The sequence below is a fragment of the Ambystoma mexicanum genome, chromosome 5p (assembly GCF_040938575.1).
Source record: "Ambystoma mexicanum isolate Mex_15411 chromosome 5p, UKY_AmexF1_1, whole genome shotgun sequence".
Lineage (NCBI taxonomy): Eukaryota > Metazoa > Chordata > Amphibia > Caudata > Ambystomatidae > Ambystoma > Ambystoma mexicanum.
The window spans coordinates 85031057-85048707 of record NC_090930.1 but is presented as its reverse complement, the minus strand read 5'-3'; positions in this window follow the sequence as shown (position 1 = coordinate 85048707).

Genomic DNA, 17651 nt, shown 5'->3' with positions numbered 1-17651 from the left:
GGGTTGAGAGGATCCTGGGTGAAGCGCATGCTTTGGCCAGAGAGCCTACAGGGTGGAGAGCCTCCTGGATGGAGAGCATGCTGGATGGAGAGCCTTATGGGTGGAGAGCATGCTGGATGGAGAGCATCCTGGGTGGAGAGCATCCTGGATGGAGAGCATCCTGGATCGAGAGCATGCTGGGTCGAGAGCATCCTGGGTGGAGAGCATGCTGGGTGGATAGCATGCTGCGTGGAGAGCATCCTGGGTGGAGAGCAGCCTGGGTGGAGAGTTTGTTGGGTGGAGAGTTTGTTGGATGGAGAGCATCCTGGGAGGAGAGTCTCCTGGGTGGAGACCATGCTGGGTGGAGAGCCTCCTGGGTTGAGAGCCTCCTGGGTGAAGAGCATCTTGGGTGGAGAGCCTCCTGGGAAGAGAGCATGCTGGGGCAGGAGAGCCTCCAGGGTGGAGAGCCTCCTGGGTGGAGAGCCTCCTGGGTAGAGAACATGCTTGGGCCGGAGATCCTCCAGGGAGGAGAGCCTCCTGGGTGGAGAGCATGCTTGGTGGAGAGCAGTGTTCCCTCTAAGCTGTGCGCATGTGCGCTTGCCCAGCTTCCTTCTGGGTGCCGCTCAGAAGATTTTTTGCAGCGCACACAGACAATTCTCACCTATTCAAAAATATTTAATAAGGCACAAGCCACTGCAATTAATTGAAATGTGCTTTCTCTTAAAATAAGCAACTAGTCTTGATATTCTGCATTAACCTACTATGCAAGGGTGACCGTAAACACCTAAAACCCCTAACAGCAAAATACACACATAAGAGGTTAAAAATTAATATGAAAAACTGGCTCCATGAAAAGAAGAATCTAACCAAGATATACCTGCACACATTAACCAAATAATGTCCCTCCCCACCCATGACTCCTAAGCTTGATTCTACCACACTTTTACCTTACGACTAACTTCTGCCCCAGAACACAGTAAGATAGTACCGGACAACGATGACTCTTCCTCTCTTGACTCTGCGAAAGGTTAGAAGACGTGTACCTACATCCACTTGTTTTATGATTGTTGTAATATGAATAATATTTATAACATTCACATACTAGAATTTCTGTTACTCATTGTGCCTTACCGAAAACGTCACCCACACGATACAATCGAACTACCAGCTAAAATATTGGATACTGACTGTAAGTTAGCAGGCTACATGGTTGTGTAACCTTATCCCAAACTTCCTCTTCTTTGTCCATATGTCACGCAAGTGCTTTGAAGCGGCACCCTTGCAAGTTAACGCATTATAAAGCTCAAATATTAATTTGCCCTGTAAGGAGTTTAAGACAAATGTGATGCTCAGGATCTCCTACTTTAGCATTACTAACATTACCCTATAAGTGGAGACCAACAGTGCAATATCATGTATTTTGAATACAAGGGATAATGGGTATGGTCTATGTCTAGGATTACTCATCCATAGTATCAGGGCATCGTATATTAAGACAGGAGAATGCTTTTCACACAATCTGCCTCGTTTCCAAGTCATCAAAGTTCCTTTGGGCATAGACCGTCACACATTATATGTTAACTCTCTGCAATGCAAAAACGGTTTCACTGAGCATTGTGTAATCCTAAACAATGATACAAGGGTGGGGTATGTTGCAAACAATCTTGTATGCACTGCAAAAGAATTGCGTACATGCAGAGTCATGACATTCTTAAAATGCACATATGTTGAGGCATTAAATATGCCTTGCTTGCAAAGTATTGTGGATCTGCAAATAACCCAGTGAGTGTTTACTGCTACAATCCCTCACTTTTTTACAGTGCTCTATCTACTAGTATTGGAGGCTAGCACAGAGGCCAGGGAAGGGTATTGGTGAAAGTGCACAGGTCATCACTCCTTGCGGGTGATGAACGAAGCGCACATTTCAAAAACCAAGTCAGATGTTTCGGCAGTACACTGAAGGAAATGTGTTGCATGTTTGCTGAAGGATAGGAAATTCTAGTACCCGTCTAGAACACAGTACCTTCTTTTTCTTTCTATGCTCAGCTGCTAAGGGCTTTTCAATATAATAATGTGTTCTGTGTGTATCGTCTCTAGCATCCACCTGCATCTTATTGAATTGATAAAGAATTACAGAAAAGGAATTCATAGTTACAGAGGAAGGCACTCAATCAGTTGTATCTCTGATGAATTGATTATATTAACTTAAAAGGCATATATATATTGTGTTTTCTTCAGCAGGGCTTCATAACAAACCTGAGTAATGCTCTTAGTTCATTTTATCTAGCCTGTGGTGCAGAACTATAGACTTTATTATATGCCCTGTCATTTAACTTCCTATATCAGGGGTATTCGCAGGGCACTAATCAGATTTTGCTCCCTACTTGGAGTCAAATGATTTTTCAGGGAGTAAAAAAGTAATTAGCTTTGCCAGTAGGGATAACTTCTGCTTATTAAAAGGTGTTCTTCCCCTTAAAATTCCTGTTGAGATCAGGCATTAATATTATAAGAGTTCCTTCCTATGACACTACTCTACCGGTCACCGATTCAAAAAAATATCAGTAGAGCTGTTTTTCGTTTTTGTTGGGCACATTTTCATTTTTAAAGTGTAAAAATGGATGGTGCATATGTCTCTTAGCTGTAAGGATATTATAAGCATGTTCTCCTGGAGCTTGAATTACTTCATTAATGTGGCACTTGAACTCCTATCAGCATGTTTTTTGACACATTGCTTTTTTAATCCATCAGAATTTCTTGACAGCCACATCAGTTTATGACGAGCAATATTTGTGTTTTATATTACACAGGAGTAATTTTCCAGTGGCATAAAACGTTTTCAAGGTACTCTGACAGATGCTGAAGTCTTGGACTGGTTGATGAGTTTTCTGTTTAATCACATATGACATTCTATTTTAGCCTATGTGTTTGAAAAAAGTGTTGCAAGATTTGTCAAGAATTGCCGTGGCTGGGAAGAGGAAATTCCTTTCCAAACGCTCTTCTGCGACGGTAGTTCATTAAATAAACATGCTCACAAAGTGGCTTACCTTATTAGTCAGATGTGCACATGGAAAATAATGTGCGCACAACAGCAAACCAGTTCTGCACATAGAGAAAAATAATTAGAGGGAACATTGGTGGAGAGACTCCTGGGTAGAGAAAATGCTGGGGCCGGAGATCCTCCAGGGTGGAGAGCCTCCTGGGTGGAGAGCATGCTTGGTGGAGAGCCTCCTGGGCAGAGAGCATGCTGGGTGGAGAGCATGCTGGGTGGAGAGCCTCCTCGGTGGAGAACATGCTGGGGCAGGAGAGCCTCCAGGGTGGAGAGCCTCCTGGGTGGAGAGCATGCTGGGCGGAGAGCCTCCAGGATGGAGAGCATGCTGGGTGGAGAACATGCTGGGTGGAGAGCCTCCTGGGAGGAGAGTCTGCTGGGGCAGGAGAGCCTCCAGGGTGGAGAGCCTCCTGGGTGGAGAGCATGCTGGGCGGAGAGCATCCTGGCTGGAGAGTATCTTGGGCTGAGAGCATTCTGTGTGGAGAGCATGCTGGGCAGAGAGCATCATGGATGGAGAGCATCCTGGGTGGAGAGCATGCTGGGTGGAGAGCCTCCTAGGTTGAGAACATCCTGAGTGGAGAGCATCCTGGGTAGAGAGCATGTTGGACGGAGAGCATCCTTGGGGAGAGCATACTGGGTGTAGAGCATCCTGGGTGGAGCGCAAGCTGGGTGGAGCGCATGCTTGGTGGAGAGCCTCCTGGGTAGAGAAAATGCTGGGGATGGAGATCCTCCAGGGTGGAGAGCCTCCTGGGTGGAGAGCATGCTTGGTGGAGAGCCTCCTGAGTGGAGAGCATGCTGGGTGGAGAGCATGCTGGATGTAGAGCCTCCTGGGTGGAGAGCATGCTGGGGCTGGAGAGCCTCCAGGGTGGAGAGCCTCCTGGGTGGAGAGCATGCTGGGTGGAGAGCATCCTGGCTGGAGAGCATCCTGGGCCGAGAGCATTCTGTGTGGAGAGCATGCTGGGCAGAGAGCATCCTGGATGGAGAGCATCCTGGGTGGAGAGCATGCTGGGTGAAGAGCCTCCCAGGTTGAGAACATCCTGGGTGGAGAGCATCCTGGGTAGAGAGCATGTTGGATGGAGAGCATCCTTGGGAAGAGCATCCTGGGTGGAGAGCATCCTGGGTGGAGAGCATGCTGGGTGGAGAGCATCCTAGGTGGAGAGCATCCAGGGTGGAGAACCTCCAGGGTGAAGAGCATGCGGGGGCCTGAGAGTTTCCAGGGTGGAGTGCCTCCTGGGTGGAGAGCATGCTTGGGGGAGAGCCTCCTGTTTGGAGAACATGCTGGGGCCGGAGAGCCTCCAGGGTGGAGAACCTCCTGGGTGGACAGCATGCTGGGGCGGGAGAGTCTCCAGGGTGGAGAGTCTCCTGGGTGGTGAGCATGTTGGGTGGAGAGGATGCTGGGTGGATGGCTTCTGGGTGGATAGCATCCTGGGTGGAGAGCATGCTGGGTGGTGAGCACCTTGGGTGGAGGGCATCCTGGGTGGAGAGCATGTTGGCTGGAGAGGATGCTGGGTGGATGGTGTCTGGGTGGAGAGCCTCCTGGGTGGAGAAAAAGCTGAGTGGAGAGTCTCCTGGGTGGAGAGCATGCTGGGTGGTAAGCACCCTCGGTGGAAAGCTTCCTGAGTGGAGAGAATGTTGGATGGAGAGGATGCTGGGTGGATGGCTTCTGGGTGGAGAGCCTCCTGGGTGGAGAACAAGCTTGATGGAGAGCATCCTGGGTGGAGAGCATGCTGGGTGGAGAACAAGCTTGGTGGAGAGCATCCTGGGTGGAGAGCATGCTGGGTGGTGAACACCCTGGCTGGAGAGCTTCCTGAGTGGAGAGCTTGCTTGGTGGAGAGCATAATGGGTGAAGAGCATGCTGGGTGGAGTGCCTCCTGGGTGGAGAGCCTCCTGGGTGGAGAGAAAACTCGGTGGAGAGCCTCTTGGGTAGAGAGCCTCCTTGGTGGAGAGCATGTTGGAGCCGGAGGGCCTCCAGGATGGAGAGCCTCCTTGGTGGAGAGCCTCCTGGGTGGAGAGCATGCTGGGCCGGAGAAAGGGTGTCCCTTCAAACATTCTATGGAGGGAAAAGAACCAGTACACAAGGCGCAATATTCTTGAAAGGAGAATACATGATTCCCATCAAGACGACCCAAGGCAACACAGGAGATCGTGCCAGGTGTTGAAAGTGCAGGTCCCAATTTGATGTTTCCCAGAGCAGCAGCACAAGAAAGATCGCCAGGAGACCATGAAATAGAAACACTACAAAGGACTGTTAAACCAGGAGGGGGGCAATCTCTGGCCTTTGCAATAGATGGACTGTGGGCTCCGGCCTTTGTGAGAGAGGAAACCCTCAAAAGGATCCCCTACCCCAGTACTTGCTTGTTTGACACCCTCCTTGACCACTCTTTATCAAGAAGATCTTTGTTGTTTGGCTGTCACACTCGTGATACGTTCTATCCTTATCCCAAACCTTAACCTGAAAAAAGAGAAAATAAAGGAGAAATAATACGATAATTAATAAGTAGCCTCTTTGATTTTCAACTTGTGGGTGCTTACGCAGTGGTCTAGGGCTAGTGCTGATGAGCCGCTCCTTGCCACTCTAGCCTGTCACCCACTCTGCCATGCTGGTATTTTGGTCCTGGGGACACAGCACTCCCACTCGCTGAATCACTGTTACGGAATATAGTGCTCCTGGTGCACTACAGCAATCATAAGGAGAAATGGTTCTGCTGGCTAGCTTCAACAATCTTAAGGGAATATAGTGATCCTGACTCCTTTCATGGACCTTGAGAGGATACAGTAAACCTGACTTGCTTCAGCAACCTTAAGGCAATGTAGTGATCTGACTCCCTTCATGAACCTTAAGGGGATATAATGTTCCTGACTTGCTTCAGCAACCTTAAGGGTATATAGTGATCCTGACTCCCTTCATGGACCTTGAGAGGATATAGTACACCTGGCTCGCTTCAGAAACTTTAAGTAGAAAGAGTGCACCTGGCTCGCTTCATCAACATTAGGGCAATGTAGTGATCCTGACTCCCTTCATGAACCTTAAGGTGATATAGTGCTCCTGACTCACTTCAGCAACCTTAAGGCAATATAGTGTTCCTAACTCCCATCATGAACTTTAAGGGGCTATAGTACACTTGGTTTGCTTCAGCAATCTTAAGCGATATAGTGCATCTAGCTCCCTTCAGTAACCTTAATGGGTATAGTGCTCCTGACACATCAACCATAAGGAGATATAGTACAACTGGCTCGCTTCAGCAACTTTCAGGAGATATAATACACCTGGATTGCTACAACAACCTAAAGGAGATATAGTGAACCAGCATCCTTAAGGGGATATAGTGATCCTGACTTGCTTCATCAACCATAAGGAAATATGGTTCTCCTGGCTCACTTCAGCAAAATTGAAGGGATATAGTGATCCTGACGTGCTTCATCAACCGTAAGGAGATATGGTTCTCCAGGCTCGCTTCAGCAAAATTGAAGGGATATAGTGATCCTGGCTTGATTCATCAACCTTAAGGGAATATAGTGCACATGGCATGCTTCTGCAACGCCAAAGGGATATAGTGCACCTGGCTCACTTCAGGCAATCCTAAGGTGATATAGTGCACCTGGCTCACTTCAGCAACATAACGGGATATAGTGTACCTGGCTTGCATCAGCAACTTTAACGGGATATACTGCACCTGGCTTGCTTCAGCAGCCTTATGGGGATATAGTGCACCTGGCTCACTTCATCATCTTTAACAGGAAATACTGCACCTGGCTCGCTTCAGCAGCCTTATGGGGATATAGTGCACCTGGCTCACTTCATCATCTTTAACAGGAAATACTGCGCCTGGCTCGCTTCAGCAGCCTTATGGGGATATAGTGCACCTGGCTCACTTCATCATCTTTAACAGGAAATACTGCACCTGGCTCGCTTCAGCAGCCTTATGGGGATATAGTGCACCTGGCTCACTTCATCATCTTTAACAGGAAATACTGCGCCTGGCTCGCTTCAGCAGCCTTATGGGGATATAGTGCACCTGGCTCACTTCATCATCTTTAACAGGAAATACTGCGCCTGGCTCGCTTCAGCAGCCTTATGGGGATATAGTGCACCTGGCTCACTTCATCATCTTTAACAGGATATAGTGCACCTGGCTCACTTCAGCATCTTTAACAGGATATAGTGCACCTGGCTCACTTCATCATCTTTAACAGGATATAGTGCACCTGGCTCACTTCAGCATCTTTAACGGGATATAGTGCACCTGGCTCGCTTCAGCAGCCTTAAGGGGATATACTGCACCAGGCTCAATTAAGCAACTTTAACCGGATAAAGTGCACCTGGCTCGCTTCGGCAGCCTTAAGGGAATATACTTCACCGTGCTCACTTCAGCAACTTTAACGGGATATAGTGCACCTGGCTCGCTTCGGCAGCCTTAAGGGGATATACTGCACCGGGCTCACTTCAGCAGCCTTAAGGGGATATACTGCACCAGGCTCACTTCAGCAACTTTAACGGGATATAGTGCACCTGGCTCGCTTCAGCAGCCTTAAGGGGATATACTGCACCAGGCTCAATTAAGCAACTTTAACGGGATAAAGTGCACCTGGCTCGCTTCGGCAGCCTTAAGGGGATATACTGCACCGTGCTCACTTCAGCAACTTTAACGGGATATAGTGCACCTGGCTCGCTTCGGCAGCCTTAAGGGGATATACTGCACCGGGCTCACTTCAGCAACTTTAACGGGATATAGTGCACCTGGCTCGCTTCAGCAGCCTTAAGGGGATATACTGCACCAGGCTCAATTAAGCAACTTTAACGGGATAAAGTGCACCTGGCTCGCTTCGGCAGCCTTAAGGGGATATACTGCACCGTGCTCACTTCAGCAACTTTAATGGGATATAGTGCACCTGGCTCGCTTCGGCAGCCTTAAGGGGATATACTGCACCGGGCTCACTTCAGCAGCCTTAAGGGGATATACTGCACCAGGCTCACTTCAGCAACTTTAACGGGATATAGTGCACCTGGCTCACTTCATCATCTTTAACAGGATATAGTGCACCTGGCTCACTTCAGCATCTTTAACGGGATATAGTGCACCTGGCTCGCTTCGGCAGCCTTAAGGGGATATACTGCACCGGGCTCACTTCAGCAGCCTTAAGGGGATATACTGCACCAGGCTCGCTTCAGCAGCCTTAAGGGGATATACTGCACCAGGCTCAATTAAGCAACTTTAACCGGATAAAGTGCACCTGGCTCGCTTTGGCAGCCTTAAGGGGATATACTGCACCGTGCTCACTTCAGCAACTTTAACGGGATATAGTGCACCTGGCTCGCTTCGGCAGCCTTAAGGGGATATACTGCACCGGGCTCACTTCAGCAGCCTTAAGGGGATATACTGCACCAGGCTCACTTCAGCAACTTTAACGGGATATAGTGCACCTGGCTCGCTTCAGCAGCCTTAATGGGCTATACTGCACCGTGCTCACTTCAGCAACTTTAACGGGATATAGTGCACCTGGCTCGCTTCGGCAGCCTTTGTATACCCCCAGGCAGAAGACAAGCTGACCAAAGGCTAGTGCGGAATTGAGGCAGACGCCGCGAGCCTACATGTCCTAATGTGCCAAGAATGCCCTGTTCGTACTTGAGCCCTCTCTGGCAGTCACATCTCGTGGTCAGTGAGCGCCACAGTGATGCCAAGCCAGCACAGCAGTTACCATCTGGCCCCTGCAGAGCCATCTGTGTGCACCCAAAGCATGGCGTTCTTTGTGCCAGGCGATGATCCCTGGCACGGCCGTCCTTGGAAAAATAATTGGCAGAGCCCAGATTGGAAGGTTTCAGGCAGAGATGGATGAGGCACCTGGACGCGGGAAGGGGTGTTCAGCAGGAGTGTTAGGCAAGGGGGCAGGGTGGAACTCCCTGTCTGTGAGATATGCTGAAATCGGCTCCGATTGTGTTGCTTTTACAAAGGAAATGCTCCAAATGTCACTCACTCCTGCTTTCTTCCTGACAGCTACACAGGGAGCACGGCAGGAGGTGGGGCCCGGGGGCAATTGCATTCCAATTAATCAAATAAGAAGGCAGCAATACAGAGGTGAGAGAAGTGCCCGTGCGCGCTTCACTCAAGCATAACAGTCAGTGCATAACAGCAGGGAGAGAGGAAGGAAGGAAGGAAGGAAGGAAGGAAGGAAGGAAGGAAGGAAGGAAGGAAGGAAGGAAGGAAGGAAGGAAGGAAGGAAGGAAGGAAGGAAGGAAGGAAGGAAGGAAGGAAGGAAGGAAGGAAGGAAGGAAGGAAGGAAGGAAGGAAGGAAGGAAGGAAGGAAGGAAGGAAGGAAGGAAGGAAGGAAGGAAGGAAGGAAGGAAGGAAGGAAGGAAGGAAGGAAGGAAGGAAGGAAGGAAGGAAGGAAGGAAGGAAGGAAGGAAGGAAGGAAGGAAGGAAGGAAGGAAGGAAGGAAGGAAGGAAGGAAGGAAGGAAGGAAGGAAGGAAGGAAGGAAGGAAGGAAGGAAGGAAGGAAGGAAGGAAGAAGGAAGGAAGGAAGGAAGGAAGGAAGGAAGGAAGGCAGACACACGTTTGCATCACCTGTTCCTCCTGCAAAATTTCGGTCCACCACCCCTGCACAGACTCCTGAACTATAGCGCCTTCACTGCCGCCCAGGATCACCTGGCGGGACAGTTGTACTGTGGGCTCGCATCAACCACGAGTCAGGGGTCACCCTGCAGTATTCAGAACACCGGATCTGGAGACAAGACTGTGGGCACCCAGCAGAACGCAGCCTCGGCTTGGGGGCACCCAGGCCGGGGCTGCTACAGTAGGCCATGATCACAGGGCAGTCGCATCACCAAAGAAAGGACACATACACGAGTTGCCACTTCCTCATGCTCTGCTGCACTGCCTCTCACGTGCCAGCAGAGCCCCTTTTATTGACACTTAAATGGGCCACACACCACATGCCTCCTTTATTATAACAACAAAACACAGCACACATAACACAAGGACCCTACACCAGGGTCTGCTATTGTAGTGCAATCAAGTCTGCGCACCACCACTAAACTACTCACTCACTGCAAACCAGGGTGCATTCAAGTCTGCGCACCAGCGGGGGCCTGGTGGCCGGCGTCAGAGAACATAAAATGGCTGCATCAAACTGGCCATTGGCACTGCTGCAGGACAAGAAAAACACATTCTCCTCATTTTCTTCCTCTGCATAATTGTACAGTCCCCTCCTTTGCTCCTCTGCCAACTGGACTTCCGCCACTCTGGAGTTTCCTCCCTGGGACCTCCTTTGACACACCTCGTGCTGATGGCCCCACCATGCTGGCTGGCGTTGGTGCTGGGCACACCAGGGCAAAGTGATCCACTTTTCTGCACCTCCCACACTTGTGCCCTTTGGCATTCCTTAGCATGTGGGAGGTCCCATCCACACTGATGGCAAATGGTGGCTCCCGGCTCTCTCCATGGCCAATCCCTGCTTCTCGTTTTAGGTCTACCTCCTTGCCATTTGCTCACAGCCGACACCTCCTCCAACTTGACTTGTTGGATGGGGGTTTCCAGCTTGAGCTGTTGCCTGGAGAGGTCCATAGCTGAGGCACGCACCTCCGTCAACTCCTGTGCATGGCCCTTTCTAGGATTCAGTGAAGGTCCAGCCCTGGCTCCATAAGGTCCCGTTTTCGAAACTTCGCCGAGGTGCAGCCATAGATTATCTGAGCCCTGATATCAGCATCCTCGAAGTGTAAGTGACTTCAATCCAGCACTCCAACTAAGTCAATGCCTAGTCTGGGATGCCCAACGGAAGCCCTTATTTATATATTTTTTTGTCAAAGTTCTGATGAACCCTTATATAACACCCCTCTCTTTGGATCTTCCCGACCTCACTGAGCAAAGAAGTAGGTTTGTTTTGAAAATTAAAAGGTTTATTTGAAGAATTTAACAATATATATATATCACACTTTTAATAAATAAAATAATATCTAATATCACACTTATGTATATGAACAGTGAGCAGCAATGGGTAATATTACAATATCAACAATCTCTTTAATCAGTTAGGAGTAGGAATAGGAAGGATACTGTAGCAGAGAATACTTTATATGGGTTCAAGGAAATGCAATGATGGGAAAGAATGCAGCACAGAAATAAACTAGATATGGTTTCAATCAAAAGACAACATAATCACTTTCTCCCCTGTTACCCCCCCCCCCCCACCACTATGCAATATGAAGAGATGGAAATGAGGGCACAAAGATTTCAGGAATATTAATCAAAAATGCAGTTCAAGCCCAGTTCCCCCAGCAAGCTTAGTGAAAACAGGTATGATTTTAAAACAGGCAAAAATACTTTTGAATGTGATTGTCATTAAAGTGAAAATATTCTAAAATGATTTCAATTCACTAAAGGAGATTCAGCACTAGTGATAGTTACTTTGGATTGGTTCAGGTCAACACTAGCAATGATTCATGAAGGATTATCAGATTGGAAATGAATTTCAACAGTTGCAAACAAGAAACAGCGATTTTGACATGTGGTGAAATGGAGCTAAATTGCAATTCGCAGCGATTACGGAAAAACTATAATGAATTGGAATATCGTTTTAGATTAGTTGGAAAGATGACAGTTACATTTCGGTTCTAGGATGTGCAGTTCAAAAGTTACAGAGGGTTTTGTGAAGGTAGATTTTCAGAAATAAAGTCAAGATTTCAAAAATGACAGATCGCGCTTTAAAGATTTACCAACAAGGATAGGCTTAAACTAAGGAGCTATGAAGAAGCAAGACACTCAATGGGCAGCCACCAGAACAGCCACCAGAACAGGGTGCCTCCGCTCTGATCTCTGTCCGTCAAAACACTTGTCCCTCTTCAGAAAATATCAGCGCAAAGATGATTATTGCCACAATTATCACAAACAATATAATTAGAAGAATTCAGGATGACACAGGATTCTATAAAGCAATTCTGGACAGGTGGAAATGGATGGAATAGGATTACTTTAAACTAAGATATGACTATGGACAGTTCTAGACTAAATACTCTATCCTAGGCTTTGGACTGGAATGGGCCCGTCACAGATCTGGTCATGGGTTTGGACTTCACTGCCACCGAACAGGTCACAGGCACTCTGGGTTCTGCTCTCAGCACTGCACTGCGGTCTGGGTGGCCTCTTGAACTGGGTCTGACAGCTTCTGGATACAGCAATGCTTTCTGTGTCTGGATATTGGTTCTAGCACAGGGTTCTTAGCTAGAAGCAAAACAGCTCAGCCAGGCTGTTGAATGGTTTAGTTAGGCCCCATGGAAGTTTAGGGGTTAGAATCAGGTTGCAAAAGATTCTGAAGGCCTGCTGCAAAGAGTTCAGTTTTGGGTTAGGCCTCTGCTTCATGGTTCTAGAGTTTGGTTCTAGAGTCTGGTTCTAGATCTGAAGTCTGGAGTCTTCCTGCAGCGTGCTGCGCCAAGAAATCAGTTGAGTAGTGGAAAAATGTGTGTGTCCTATCTGTACTCAGCAGTCTCTATTTATGTATTTCCAAAGTGGGTGGGGAGGCTGATTCTACAATGCCCAACCCTCTAAGGATCTGATAGGTTAGAGGATTTCCTATCCCCTGATTGGAGAAAGGATCAGCGTGTCAGAATGAGTCAGAGTGATGCTGTGTTTATGGTCCAAAATAAATCCCTCCCTTTTGCTTTTACATAGAAAATCTATGTTTCCCAAATAACATATTCCCCAGATACACAAGTTGTTGAGAATACATGATTACATGACAGATTGCTTAAGGTACATTTCTGTTCAAATCCCATATTTCTACGAGCTTGGGTTCAGAAATGACAACATTTTCACGATTTTTGGAGGGTTTCTCAATATTCATCCTGCACCAAATTTGATACATGCATGCATATCCTCTCTGAGCATATTACTGTAATTTCTTATGTTCATAGCAAAAACACTGCAGCTACAATATGAATACATTCTGGGGTTTAGTCTCAGAACATCGCACAAAGTCCAGCTTAGTCTTAAATTGTGAGGGAATTTTTCATTTCAACAATCTCAAAATTTCCCATTTTTGTCAGCTCGGTAAAATTTGTTATAAGCATTTTTATAAAACATACATTTGCTTTCAATTCAATTCACATCTCAGTCTGGTCCGCCTCTTAGAGCTGGGCTGACTCAAAGGTCACATGTTCTGTTTCCTGCCAGCAGTTTGTGGTCAGTTACACCCCAAATTAGCATTCCCTATTCAGTCCAAGGAATGTATTGTTCCTTTCTCTGGGCTGCAGAGAAAATCTCCTCCCCTCTTGATTAGCATGCCAATGCAACATCCTCCTTCTGGTGGGAATGACAAGGTGTGAAGGGTTCTCAGGGGAAGCAAGCCTTTTGGAGTTTTAACTGCATCAGGTTACTTTCTGAATAACTGTAACATAGTTCCTTGTGAAAATAATAATATTTATAAAGTTAAAATAAGCAACATATCTTTAAATCAAGTGTTTTTCAACATGAAATCACTGCGTGGCACTCTATATGGCATTTTGATGGAATTCTCTTCTGTGGCATAGTTTGAGTTCAATTGTTCAACTTTACACAAAAATGGTTTTAAAACGCCGGCTTTCTGGTAAAGGTGAGCAACGGTATTACACCCATTTTGACAGCTGTCTTTCCATCAAGTATCTTTAAAATAGGATTTTTTTTTTATTTTAATTTTATTGGTTTAAAACAAACCTTTAAAATATTGCACAAACATCTACACCAAACAAGAGTTTTACCGACTCCGTCATCATTTATCAATGCCCCCGACTGGATCGATTTCATTCTCCCCAAACCTTCGGCCAGAGATATTCACCCAAATTACCCCTTAAAAATGGTTTTTAAGAATTCTCAACCCTTTTCTCCGGCTCCTTATTGACCTGTGTTCTCTTTTAATTTCGCTACGATAATAGCCAGAAAGGAAGTCAAGGGCAAGATTAGTTTCATGTCCAGTCCATTCCACATTTTCCGCCACCACTCTTTTGCGCACGCAGAACGATTTGCATCCGCCCATTGACCCAGATGTATTGATCTAGCGTCTCTTAGAGCTGAGCAGAAGAGGACTAAGTGTTTTAAGGACTCTAGCTCCTTATTACAAAAGCGACAAGTAGAGGTTTGACCCGCATTACACGCCCAATAACTGGTTCGCTCTTTAGTTCTTAATGCATTCAACCGGAACAGTAAAAATAATCTTCTTGCCTTTGCGTTTGGAAAGCGGGACAAATATTTTTGCAAGTTGTTGTACCTTCTTGCTTCCGTCGGAGAGTCTGTCATCGCATTAGCCATCGATCGCTCACGACATGTATTTATCCAGTCAGCACGCCATAGTCGCACTTTTGCGCCGCAGGATTACTATGGAGCATTTGCAAGCTGATGTTGTTGATCGCCAGAAGATCTTCACATCGTTTTATCCATTGAGAAAGGATATCTGGACTTCCTGATGCCGCCTTGTGAAATATCTGGAATTGAAATATTCCCGCTTCTACACACGTTTTTCGAAATAGTGCAAGTTGATTCCAGCATATTCTCGCATGCAAAGAGGTTAATGCTAATTCATACCGTATACAGGCAGTTGCGATTCCAGGTGGTAGATTTAGGGTCTTTGACCAGAACATATGTTCTAGTGAACTCCAGTGTGTTGATGGACAACCAAAGGCATTTTCTGCACCATATACCAGAATTGGTACTACTTTTTGTTCATAAAAGTTGCGTAATGGTATCATTGAAAATTGCCCATATTTTGTGTGAATTACCAGACCTTGACAGGCCAACTGGCCACATTTCCTTTTTGAATCGGCCACCCAAGGCTCCTCACAGATACTGGAATTGAGTGTCATGCCAAGGTATTTTACAGTTTTTGATATCTGCAATTTCTCTTGATTTAGAGACCATACATACTTTGAGCCTTTTGAATTGTGACTTGTTTTCAAGTTCTCGAGCACATATGATTCTTGCTGACATTGTATTGATGTGGATTCTTGCAGTAAATGATGTGGATCACCAAACAGCGAGGTTGGATCATTTAGGATCATTTAGGTGATTTGTGAGCCATGATTTTAGCAATTTTTGACAATCAAGAAAACTGATTTTCAAACAGCTCTGTGTTTCTTTTTCAATCAGCATTGCTATTTCCAAGTGGTTTCAGGCTATTTTGTGGGTAGCCCAATTGTGGTTTTTGGCTGTGCTCACTAAGATAGGCAAAAGTAGATGGTGGCCTATTTTTCTGGTTTTCACTGCGCAATTTCTGGTGATTTCTAGTGAGCAGCATGCTTTCCGGTGGCCATTATGATGTTTCTGCTGCCAGCAATGCACAGTGATGTTGCAGGACTTGGATGAGTGGGTTGATACATCCCACAAGCCACCTTCTTGCGATGGCCATTGAACTTCCATCAATGGAACTTCGCAAGACTGGGATGTCAGCCTCATCTCTCCGGATTCCACAAATGTCAAAGTTCATCGTCTTTTCCTCCATCAGGGGTGGATCGATTGGTTCTCCTCGCCAGTCCTGATGGGAGTATTGAGCGAGACCCCGGGCCCCTCGGATCTTTGTTCCCGGTCCCCGGGTCGTCCTCCTTGGTCAGTATCCATGGTTTATCTCTCTCTCTTTCTCCTAGGATGACAAAGCAAAACATATTTTTAGACATTTCCCCACCACTATTAATGTAGTGGGGTGGACATATACATTTTATAAATCAGGAGACATTATTATTATTGTATTTTATAGACTATATGTGGAATATTTTAGAGTGGATATTTTATGGATCTGGAGTGTCCCCCTATGGGGTTCCAGAAGACTCCTCCAGTTGCTGCACAGTGTGCCTAGGATGGCAACACTTCAGCTGATTAATATGCACCCACTTTTCTTCCCCTTCTGCCAAACTGCCTTTGGGGATGCAGACCTTGTAGGCAACTGGTGAGAACTTGTCTACAATTTCAAAAGGTCCCTTACAGGTAGTCAGAAAGTTTCGCTGTTTGGCCTGGTTCCTTTGGAAATTGTATAGATAAACCCGGTCTCCTACATTGTATTCCTTTCTGGTAGTCTTTAAGTCATAGTGGGTCTTCATGCTGTTGGCTGATCTTTCTAGATTCGCTGAGCATAGGCAAAAGCATGTTGAAGGTGTTTTCTTAAATTTTCAACATACTCATGATCTGTGGAGGCATTGATCAATGTCTGCTCTTGGGTCCTGTAGAGCAGATGCTGGGGAAGCACCATCCTGCGTCCAGTCAACTGCTCAAACGGTGACATTTTAGTTGCAGATGAAGGGGTAGATCTGATGGCCATTAGGACAAGAGGTAATCGGATATCCCAACTTGGCCCAGAATCCGCCACACATGTTTTTAATATGCTCACAATGGTTTTGTTGTAACGTTCTACTGCACCACTAGAGGCTGGCCGGTAAGCAATATGTAGCTTCCTTTAACCCCAAGTATCTCCTCATCTTTGTCATGACTTCGCTGGTGAAATGGCTACCTCTGTCTGACTCAATCCTTTGGGGTAGTCCAAAACAGGAAAAGATGTGGTTGATCATCAGGGCAGCTGCTGTTTCTGCCTTGCAGTTTGGGGCCAGGAGACATTCCACCCATTTAGTAAATAAGCATGTCATGGTCAACATGAACTTATTTCCCCTAGAGAATCGAATCACGGGCCCGATGAAATCTACTTGAAAATCTGACCATGGCAGTGTCATCCCCCTCTTTTGGAAAGGTTCACGGAGTGTGAGGGATGTTTGCTGAAATTTTGCACACACAAGACACCCCTTCACATATTGGTCGAGGTCCTGCCCCATGTGTGGCCAGTATGCAACCTCTCTTAAGATTTCAAGTGTTGTATGAAACCCCCTATGACCGGCTGTGGCCGCATCATGGGCGTGACTTAACACCAGGCTTTGGAATGAGGTAGGAACCACCCACTGATCATGGGCAGCTAGGGATTTCCTTACCAACCGTCTTGGATTCGGAACATTTGTGGACATTTCATCAACACTCTGAGGTCCTTTTCCCAATGTAATCGGTATCCGTCAGGGGAAAGTTCTCAGGGTCCTCACTGTTTTGATAAAACGTACCAATTATTGGATCTCCTTTTTGAGCTGTAATCAAATCAGCATCTGGGGTCTCCTTACTCCATTGTGCAGTTGAGAAATCATTGTGAGCATTTGTCTGGGACCTAGTGATAGCAGTGACCTGGATTTCCCCCAACAGGGACTCAATCTCTATTAGATCCCCTTGGATGGCCCCGGTTTTGGCCAGCTGATCAGCTAAGTCATTTCCAGTTTTGTCTGGTCCCTCTACTTTGGAATGACCCTTGATCTTTTTCCAGTAGATGGTCATAACCATTCGAGGTGACCAGATCATCAATATTGTGAATTAACTTCCCATGTTTCAAGGGTTTGTTATTAGCACATAACATGCCTCTGGTTTTCCAATTGACCAAGTGCTCCACGAACCCATTCCGTACATAATCTGAATCAGTGATTATGACAAGTTTGTGGAGTTGATGTTGGACAGTAGTGAGGATGGCTTGATGCACAGCCATCAACTCTGCCACTTGACTACTTCGGGGACCAATCTTGTACCCATTGGAGGGTTCTGGGGACTCATTCACGCATGCATAACCTAGGCCGGCCACAAGTTATATTTCCCCG